Genomic DNA, 10602 nt, shown 5'->3' on the forward strand with positions numbered 1-10602 from the left:
CGCATACACGTAAAATAAAAATAACAAAAAAAATTTTAATTAAAGCATTTTACTTGGGCATTTAATATGGTAGATTGTAACACCAGGCATGGTGGTTTATATACAGTCCCAGCACTTGGGAGAATGAAATAGGAGGATCAGGATTCCAAGATTAATGTGGGCTACATAAGAACTATCTCAGGATAAAAACAGTAAATGAAATTTACTTATAGAGGCAACTCTTAAATCAAATATCAGTATTTGACAAAGTAACGTTTATGATTTCTTTCTTTAAAAAAAAATCAAGAATTTACAAACACTTAAAACAACTTTCCCCCAATATTCACCTATCTGTAGAATATACATGTAATAATTTAAATAGACGCATCATTAGAAAAAGACTGATTATGAAACAATCTACTTCATGCTCCGAATGATATAACTGCTATAAAAAGCTTTTCCCTGATGGCACCAGAACCCTCAGGACAGTTAGAAATCATTTTATTTTGATTATCTGCACCATTGCACTTCACCATTAGCAGAGATAATATAAACATAGTTTCTTGTTCAAACGACACTCCATATAGAAACCAAAAACTGATAACGTCTAGTGAATCACCGTTGATGGAACGAACACTGTTTCCAAATTTAGAACAGAAGAATTCAGCAAATTATCAGAGTCATGTTCCTAACCAATAAACTATGACAACGAAGGTTTGGTTTTTCTATGTTTTATAGTGTCTAGATGAAGGACAATTTCATATTCAACTATTTAAACAATTTTTAATTTAGGGTCAAGGCCAGCTGCTAACATCAGAAACTCAATCAGGCTTACTTTCACAGTAGATCAAAGTGTCCTTCAGTTTTATTCTTTTGGAATAACTGCATCTCTAGTCTGTGCATACTGGTGCAATCCTGAAAACCAGAAAGTGCTTAGCCCCTAACTTATTTCATGGGCTTGATCTCTCAAAGCTGCAATGCTTTTGTCCACTGTGAGATACAATATAGCAAAGCACAAGTTGCTGGCCAACAGACTCTAGCACTAAATAAGAAAATACATTAAACTGGGCTGGAGAGATAGCCCAGGAGTTAAGAGCACTGGCTGCTCTTGCAGAGGGCCTGGGTTCAGTTCTCAGCACCCAAATGACAGCTAACAACTGTCTGTAACTCCAGTTCCAGGGGATCCAATGCTGCCTTCTGACCTCTGCAGGCACTGCATGACATGGGTGCACTTACACACACGCAGGCAATACAATCATACATGTAAAATAAAATTCTAACTGCAATTAATAAGCCTCTATAGCACTTTGCTTTGCCATCTAATGTACCACAAAGCCTGTTAACAGACTTACACACTTACACAGTAAAAATGTTCTGTTCTCCCTTCTTTGATGCTAAAGATTTAATGGATTACACACACACGCAAAGACAGAGAGAGGAGAGAAGAGAGAGAAGAGAGGAGAGAGAGAGAGAATGAATATGAATGTCGATATCTTCAATTGCTATGACAAAACACTGACCAATACAAACTTGGGGAGGAAAGGATTTGTTGGCTTACTGCGGTCACAGGGCTTAAGAGAGTCCAAGAGAGGAACACAGGACAAGAACCTGGAGGCAGGAGCTGAAGTACAAACCATGGAGGAACACTGCTTACTGGCTTGATCCTTGGCCCCTACTCAACCTGCTTTCTTATACAACACAGGGCCACCTGCCCAGGGGTAGCACCACCCACAGTGAGCAGGGCCCTCCTTTTTCACTCAACAACCAATTAAATGCCCCAGAGACATGGCTACAGGTCAGTCCAATGGAGGTAACTCCCCAATTGAGATTCCCTCTACCAAGGGGTGTCAGGTTAACAATAAAAGTTATCCAGCACAAATGTGATGCTGGGAACTGAATCTAGAGCCTCTAATGCATTAGGCAAGTGTTCTATCACTGAGCTCTACTCCCAGCCCTTATATATTTTATCAGTATTGTGTGTGTATGTGTTTTCCCTTTCTTCTAATGACCAAAAACTACCCAAAGAACAGACTATGTTTGTTTTACAAGTCTGCAAGTTATACTCATTTGTGTCTGAGAAAAGTGAGAAATAATATCACCCCCAGCTGCCAACCATCGGGACTGAAGCCAGGTAAGTACTTTACCACCAAGCTACCTCCCAGCTTCAAAACCAAACCAAACCAAAAAATGTTACTGAAAAGCACAAAGCTGAAACTACCTTCTGAAGAAAAAGCTCAAATCTTACTTTGTTAACAAAGATCAATGGTAAGAAGTCACATTGTAATAGAAAGGCACATGAGAAAAGATTCCTCATAAGCTAAAATGTGTGGAGGTTTTGAATGTAACAATGGTAATACCAATAAAATAGTAACACAAGTAGTTTAAAATACTAATGACTGCCATGTGAATTACACAGCCACTCCACCATTCTACGCCTGTGCAGAAAACACTGAAAACCTCCCAGATATTCGTGCTAAATCCAAGCCTTCACCAATGACAAGCCAAACACAACTAACAAATGTTGCCAAGAAATATGAAATCCTCAAACTCTTGCTGTTTAATTTAAAACACACCTGAAGTAACAAGTTTTGTGTAATCTATAAAAACTGTGTCCTAAGTAATTCAGTGATAAGGTATCTTTTTGACCATATTTATGCCATATTGAAGTCAAGGCTGAATCTAGCCTCTGAAACCAAAAGGCCCAGGGTATGGGAACAGAGAGGTGTGGCTCAGCTGCAAGCACATCAATAGGCCACTAGTTGCCATGAGAACAGGTCAGCATATCCTTGGTTGTTCCTGCGAACCACAGATTTATGGCTTCTGTACTGTATGCTTGGCTTGCTTTTGCAAAATAGGAATTGTTAGGGAGCTCTCCACCCCTAAGCTATGGAAGAGCTTGGAAACTTAAACTTCTCACCCCAATGTAGTTCTTCTGCATAAAAGCTTACCCTAACACCAACAGGGCACTGCACTTGGGTTCCAACACCATTGTGTAGTTGACGGCCAGGTAATAAAAGACTCATTTGGCAAAACTTTGTCTGAGTGGTCTTCTCTGGTGAAACACCTCACAACAATTCTGTTATTTGACAACTGAGAAAGGGTGAATCTACATTCACTAACTGTCCCTCATACTTTTCCTGGCCCAAATGAACTCTTCTGTATTTTACAGTACCAAATAAGGATGCTTCAAATTTGACCCAGGGGAACAGTCTGAAGAAAAGCCTTGTCTAATTCTATGAAGCTCTTCAGGAACAGGGGTCAGAAAGCTGGTGGCAAAGGCCATCTTAATACTGACTTGAGCTTACATCTGACTGCCTAGAGGGTGTTCTCACAGCACAGACTGCTGGGTGCCACCCCCCAAGTTTCTGATTAAGTAGGCCTGAGAATCTGCATTTCTCCACAATGCTGATGATGATGTTGGCAGGAGCAGACAGGAATAGATGGAAAGATAAACATTTGCTAACTATAGCCTTATATTAGGCCAAATTACTGAAGGTGCTTCCTACTTACACCTCTCTTGACCATGATACTGATTTCAACAATGATTTGTCTTAAATGCTACAGACCCGACTTTCATGTAGGCTGACATAAAGATGCACTTATTGATTACTTCACATAAAGCTGAACTGGTAACGTTACTCAGCTGGTCTCTATAGTGGACACTTTGGTTCCTTACATAATCTCCCTTCCCTTTTGTTTTGCTTGCTGAAGAACTGGAGGTGGAACCCAGAGTTGCAAGCATGCTAGGCAAGAACTCAATGACTGAACCATCCTCCAGCCCTGATTCTTCTTCACAGAACCCTGCTCTGTCCAGATTCCCTCTACTTCCATGCCACTATGTACTTCTGAAAAGGCTGGTCCCAGTCCCAGAGTCAGCATGCAATAAACAATCATGGCAATCCTATTCCCCTAGTCAATGACAGCTTGAAGAGGGTCATGTGTAAAAATTAGATCCATTAGATAAGAGGGAAAAATGTGTGAAATGATTTCTAGGAAAAGGTTTGCCTTGATTTTAAAAAAGACACAGAAAAGAGATTACTTGTCTGCCACTGGCACTGTCATAGAATCCTTGAAGGTGCTTTTTGTCCACAGGGAAAGAAGCCTGCAGAACAGACTAATGTGTTGAGGAGTAGAGTAAAAAGAATTTGAGTCTGTGATGCTGTTGGCAAGGCCACATCGACTAACCCTAGAACCATTTACCTACAGTCATACTGCTGCCAGAGTTAACTGATAACTGTTAAAGTCCTGTTATAGTCCCATATAAATATCATAGGAAACAGTCTTCATCTCCTGAGAAACCTACTTCCTTCTACTTGAAAATAAAAACCATGTAGTTCCTTAATGTTTCTTTTTGCACTGACAGGTTCCCAAAGTGAAGGCTTGGTGTTTAAATTCATCTAAACTTATGTTTATAGCTTGTCGTTATAAGAAGTATGTGTTTTCTTCTGTGATATCTCAAATCCTTTAATGGTCTGAATATAATCAACTAAGTGCTATATATTAGTAATACAGAAAAGGTGCGATGAAGGAACAGAGCACAGATGCAATGAATTCTTCTGCTAATAATTCTAGAGGCAGGTATTTGTCAATAAGGGCAAGGCCAAAAGCCTGATACACGAAGGGTAAGAAATTCTGTGCCAATCCATGTGCCTAATGGCAGGTGGCATGTCTAGTGAATGACGTCCAAGAAGATGAGAAAGGGCCAGTGCTGTAGATTGAGGGTTGGCACCCAACAGGACCAACAACTTGATTCAGTGAGAAACTGGGCTTTCAGTTTTACTGTGTATAGGAAGCATGGATGAGGAGGGGAAGCTGGAGATATAATTCCAAAGAGGTTACTGAAGACCTATATAAGCCATGTAACATGAAGTGATAACAGCTGAACCAGGAATGGAGTTCTGTTTCTCTTTTGCTGTTGTTGCTGTTTTCTAGTCTTCCTTTTCCCCTTCTGAAGGGCCATCTAGTGGGACCGACGAATCAAATGAAGAAAAAAATCATTACAAAGACCAAACTTTACTTGTTTTAAATGGGACTACGTTCTTTACAGTTGTATGTTGTATTCAACAGGGATAAAAGAAGGAACAATTTATAAGTACTTTTCTAATCAGTTTTATTGCCGCTAGGCTTCCTAAAATCCTGGCTAAATACTTTCTTTTTACTTGCCAAATTAAAAAAAAAAATTTTTTTAGAAGAAGCATTTCATTACAGCTTTAACATACTCAGTAACAATTTCCAGAGCAAAAATATAGCTCTTTCAAAAGTGGCTATAAAATTTTTAGGTTCGCTGTTGAATTAATAAACTGCATACTTAGAAGAAGCATTTCATTACAACAGCACTGACATATTCAATAACGTTTTCCAGAACAAGAGTACATGTTGGTGCATGCATCTCTAATCTGTATGTATCTGATTATTACTAGTCATAATCGGTTGCACTTGGATCCTTGGGACCTGTGTATGTCTATAAAGTCATCGGGTAGATTTCAATGGTAATGTTATCACCTCTACTAATTAACATGATGTAACCTTTTATGCTTCCTCCTTAAATATAATTATTTTTTTTAATTTTTTGATTTTTTGTGTGTGTATATATCACACAGAACATCCCAAACCATCTTACTCAACTGTACACCCACTTCCCATATGGCACCCTCCCATAGCCTCCCTCCCCTCACTAGAGCCCTTATACTCTGTTATCCCTGCTACTGTCTGCTGTGATGTCAGCACCCCCAGTCTTTTCCCATTACTTGTCCATCTGGTGAAATCTAGTCAGCCTATCTAGAGGTCTTTTTTTAAGGAAGGTCAGCTGTTCCTCATCTAGCAGCAATCAGTTGTCAATATTCCTTTAGAAAATACTGGGGTCTAGTGCTCATTTTCCCAGTTCTATGCTGGGTTACTATCTGGGAGCCCCTTGGGCAACCCTGGCCAACAAATCAAAAGAAGGTATCTCCTATCTGGCATTGTTGCTTGTTATGTAGCCTTTGGCTATACATATGGACTCTTAAAAAATTATATTGGCCCCTTTAATCTTGGTTGTACTTTCCTTTTGGGTGTTTAAGGCCATACATTTGGCCCAGATAAACCAATTTATTTTTACTCTTAAGGTTGTTTGAGGATCTGTTCCTCAGGGGTCACATGGGCTTGGGCGGAACCTCTGGCTCTTTTTACCAGTTTCGTCTATGTGAAAATAAGTCAAAGGTCCTACTCGACCATGGCTGGCTTCGCTTGGCAGCATAGAGGAAATGATTCCTCTGTGTTGACCCTCCTCTTTGTAGACTGGACACTGGTTCAAGTCCATCTCATGAGGTCTCCTCGGCCTCCTTGATCAAAAGGACAGGTGACCCACCACAATTACAGGACATTTTGGGAGATGCTCATAGTCCCCTGGAACTAGTCGACCTAGGAGGGCAAGGAGCAAAAACTGTCCTGTATGTCCCTCTGACCAAATGTCTACTTCCCAAATTTTAACAACAGGTTATCAATTTCTTTCCCTAATATTTCTGAAAACAAAATTATGTAAGGAAAAAGAAGGAAAGCATGTTAACGAGAAAAGTGGCAGGCATATCTCTAGTCTTAATGAACTCTAACTAACTAAATAACAAACAGACCAGATTCATGAACTCTCAAAGCAAACTCTTCCAAAGGGATTTATTTTCATTCTAACAGGATTTATTTCCAGTCTCAAGAAATGTTAGTGTCAAAATTAATAATAGCCAACCATTAACTATCTTGGAAGAGAAACTTTTGGGAGGTTTTTTATTTGTTCATTTTTTGAGACATAGTCTTACTATGTAGCCGTTTTCTGGCCTGGAACTCAACATGTAGACCAGGCTGGCCATGATCTCAGCCTCCAGAGTGCTGGGATTAAAGGTGTGTGCCACCACACCTAGCCAGAACAAAACTTTCTACAGGCATCATTAAAAGTGCATATAAAAATTCACTGCTAACCCCCCACCGAATATATTAAAATTTTAAAATTCCTACACAAATGAGGACACATTAAGCTACAAAAACAAATATAGACTAGGAATAGCACAATTTTAAAAAATTACTTGCACATCACTCAGATTATAAATATCTTTCTTTCTTTTTTTCTTTTTATGTTTTTTTTTGGAAGACGGGGTCTCCCTGCAGCCCCAGCTGGCCTGGAACCTGCTCTGTAGACCAGGCTGGCCTCAAACTCACAGAGATCCACCTGCCTCTGCCTCCCAGTGCTGGAATTAAAGGCATGCACCACCATGCCCAGCCTATGCCCTTCTTTTTTAATATTTATTTTATTTTATGTGTATAAAGTGTATTGTCGGCAGGCATGTAAGTACACCCATGTCCTGTCATGCCTGAGGAGGTGTGAAGATGACATTAGACCCTCTGGAACTGGAGTTATGGACAGTTGTTAGCTGCCATGTGGATGCTAGGAACCGAACCCAGATCCTCTGCAAGAGCAGTCAATGCTCTTAACCACTGAGCCTCTCTCCAGCCCCGACATAAATGCCTTTCAACCTCCTTGGCTACTCCTCTTCGTCATCATTCCTGCCAATCTTCCCTTCAAAATTTATCTCAAACACATCAGTGCTCACCAAGATACTGTTACTTGAAATACTTATCTAAATGGTTTTCCTGCCTCTGGTATGATAGGTTCTCAATTTCGTATGAATCTAAATTATAAACCTAACCATGTCACTTCCATATTTAAAATTACCAGTATATTTCACACTTTATTCAACTAGTTGGCTCTAATACACTACAAACTCTCAGAAGTTACTTTTGCTGGAGATGTAACTCTGGCAGAGCATTTGTCTACCTTGTGTAAGGCACAGGCTTTAATCCTCAGCACAGCAAAAGCCAATCTAAAGCAAAGTTGCTTGGAATCCTTCCTCCTGCTTCTAGCATTGCTCCACTGGTCTCCATCCCCTTCTATAGGTCCTGAGGGCTTTCTGGAGAGACTCTGTTGCCTCCTTACACACAGTACCTGGCCTAAAATGTGAATAAGATCTGTCAACAAAGGTTCTTTAGTGTGATGTTTTATGTGTCAACCTAACTGGGCCACCAGGTGCCCAGGTACTGATAAAATTAGTTGGGGTATGCTTATAGCTGCTTCTCAAGACTAGCTTCTTAATCATAGGCAAAGCAGAATGTCCTCTCTACATGTATTGGGACTCAGACAACCCACCAAAAGCCTAGAAAAATGCTGAGTCGGAGAACTCATTCTGTCTGCTTTCAAGCTGGGACACTACACTTTTCTGCCTTTAAACCTGCATTAGAACTCTATCAGCTCTGCCGAGTCTCCAGCTTGCACTGCAGACCATGGACGTCAAGGCATCTGTAATCAGATGAGCCAATCTCTTTCTTTTTTAAATATTTTACCAATTTATTTTTATGTCTATTGAGTGTACTGCCTGTACGTATATAAGTACACCCATGTGATGGAATTAATGTCCACAGAGGTCAGAAGACGACAACAGATCCTCTGGAACTGGAGTTTATGAACAGTGTTGGCCACCATGAGGGTGGTGGGACTTGAACCTGGGTTTTCTGCAAGAGCAACTAGTGCATTACAGTTCTATTTACTGGTTCAGTTCATGTGGAGAACTCTAACATATACATTACTTATGCAAGTGAAAAATGTTTTCTTCTCTTGTCTAATTCATTCACAACTAGTATTATAATAAATATCCAACAGAACCAGAAAGATTAGCTTCCTTTCAATAAACCATTCAAATAAACACGAGAAAGCGGGAAGCCAAGTTAGCCACTTAAGTAAATATTTTGTGCTTTTCATTCAAACTTTTCTGAAAGTTTAACTATGTACTATAGTTTTATGGGCTGTAATTTATAGAACTATGCAAGTCCTAGAAGTACAGAATAGGAAGATTTATCACCCCAGACAAGTCAGGTAACTTGCTCCTCACTACACTTCCATATGACAAATACCACCCTAGGATAAAAACTGTCAGACAGCTCTGTGGAAGAAACAAAGCAGAAGTAAGTGATGTGTTCTAGCTCCCCAAGAACACTGGCTTCCATAGCTAGGTTTCTTTTTAATCTGGATTTCTTTTTTCACTTTTTAAATTTCTACTGTGGGTTCCAGGGATTCAACTCAGGTAGTGACACTCATGCAGCAAACACTCTTTACCTACTTATTGGCTCATCAATTGGGATTTCAATAACCATCTCCTACTCAGTTCATTTTCCTTCTGACATTTTTCCTTCCAAACCAAAAGTTTTTCTTCACACTGAGCTTGGCATATTGAATAAGAACTTTCCTGTATTCTCTCTACCAAACATTTGCTGCATCACTGTGCTTTTCTAAGCTTTGGTTGCCTGTTTTTAAATATGATAACACTTCATTAGATAATTTCTAAACTATATTTCTAACAATTTCCAAATTCATCTCTTCCAGTTTAAAGCACATGATAGTTTTGTTCCACTTCTTGTATCACTTATCCTAATCTGAAGACTCAAACTGCGGTGCCCAATGTTTTGATATTGGGACATGATGTTGTTATCTACAAATGTGTTGGGCTGCATTCAGAACTTTCCTGGGATACAAAAGGCACATGGGCTGTAGGCTAGTCTACAAGTCGAACACACAATGCCTTTTCTTTCTCTAACCGTCTGTTATAATGCAACCTAGAATTTTGCTTTCCATTCTGCCCAAAACAGTTTCCACTCATTACTATTGCTTTCATTATGCTGTTAAACAAGTTCTTCCACTCAACTAAATGATATACTCCAAACAGGACAAGAATATCTGCACAAGTCCTACAGATTTGACTATCTCAAACTGTGCCACATACCATATATAAACAGTACGTATGGTCCATGTATCATTGAAGTCTTATTGTTAACAATTGTTGATAACTTTAAAAGCAAATTCCCCACATGCATGAATGGTTTCTCATTTCTATGTTATAATCACAAAACTCTGATATTTCCATTTCATAGTAATTCTTCAAAAGCTAGGTAACATGTCAGACACATTTTTAGGTTTAATAAGATCCCACATGTATCTACCTTCAATATTTTTCAACAAAACCTGACTTAAATAGCAATCTTTCCCATTTGTTATAAATGGCTTTACCCAATGCAAAAAAAGCAATCTTGCTGTATTAGTGAGAAGTCAAGCAGCCCAGAATCTCATGAAAGCTAGCTTATCCTTACATGTAACAGGACCTTTACTAATACACTAGTAAAAGAAAAGGTATAACAATAGTAACCCCAAAAGATACAACGATTAATTTAAAAATTCAAATTTGTGTATGTGAGTGCTATTATCATTATTCATCATGCTTCCCTCATTACTTGCCTGAAGGGTAGATGAGCTTTTTAGTTTGAAAAAAAGGACCATACTTACAACTCCTTAAAAAATGAATTTATGTTAAACTATATTTGGAACTTGTTTAAAATTATTGTATGTTATTCTTTGATAATTTCAGATGTGTATATAATGCATTTTGACCATACCCTACCCCGTTCTCCTCTTATCCCCTTCCCACTCCCTCTGGAACCCTTCTTCATAGCATTCCTGAAGCCTCCTTCCTCCCCTTCTTATTCTTATGTATCATATATATATATATATAAATATATATATAAATAAATAAATAAATAAATAAATAAAATAAA

The 10602-nt window shown here is 38.9% G+C and overlaps 1 protein-coding gene across 3 annotated transcripts in view; it reads right to left on the bottom strand.

The window, feature by feature from the left end:
* Ipo11 (importin 11) overlaps positions 1–10602 on the bottom strand; it is a 232719-nt gene that overhangs the window by 32287 nt on the left and 189830 nt on the right. The gene's annotated exons all lie outside the window — the stretch shown is intronic.

This window comes from Nannospalax galili, unplaced genomic scaffold (assembly GCF_000622305.1).
Source record: "Nannospalax galili isolate Female #2095 unplaced genomic scaffold, S.galili_v1.0 scaffold751, whole genome shotgun sequence".
Classification (NCBI taxonomy): Eukaryota; Metazoa; Chordata; class Mammalia; order Rodentia; family Spalacidae; genus Nannospalax; species Nannospalax galili.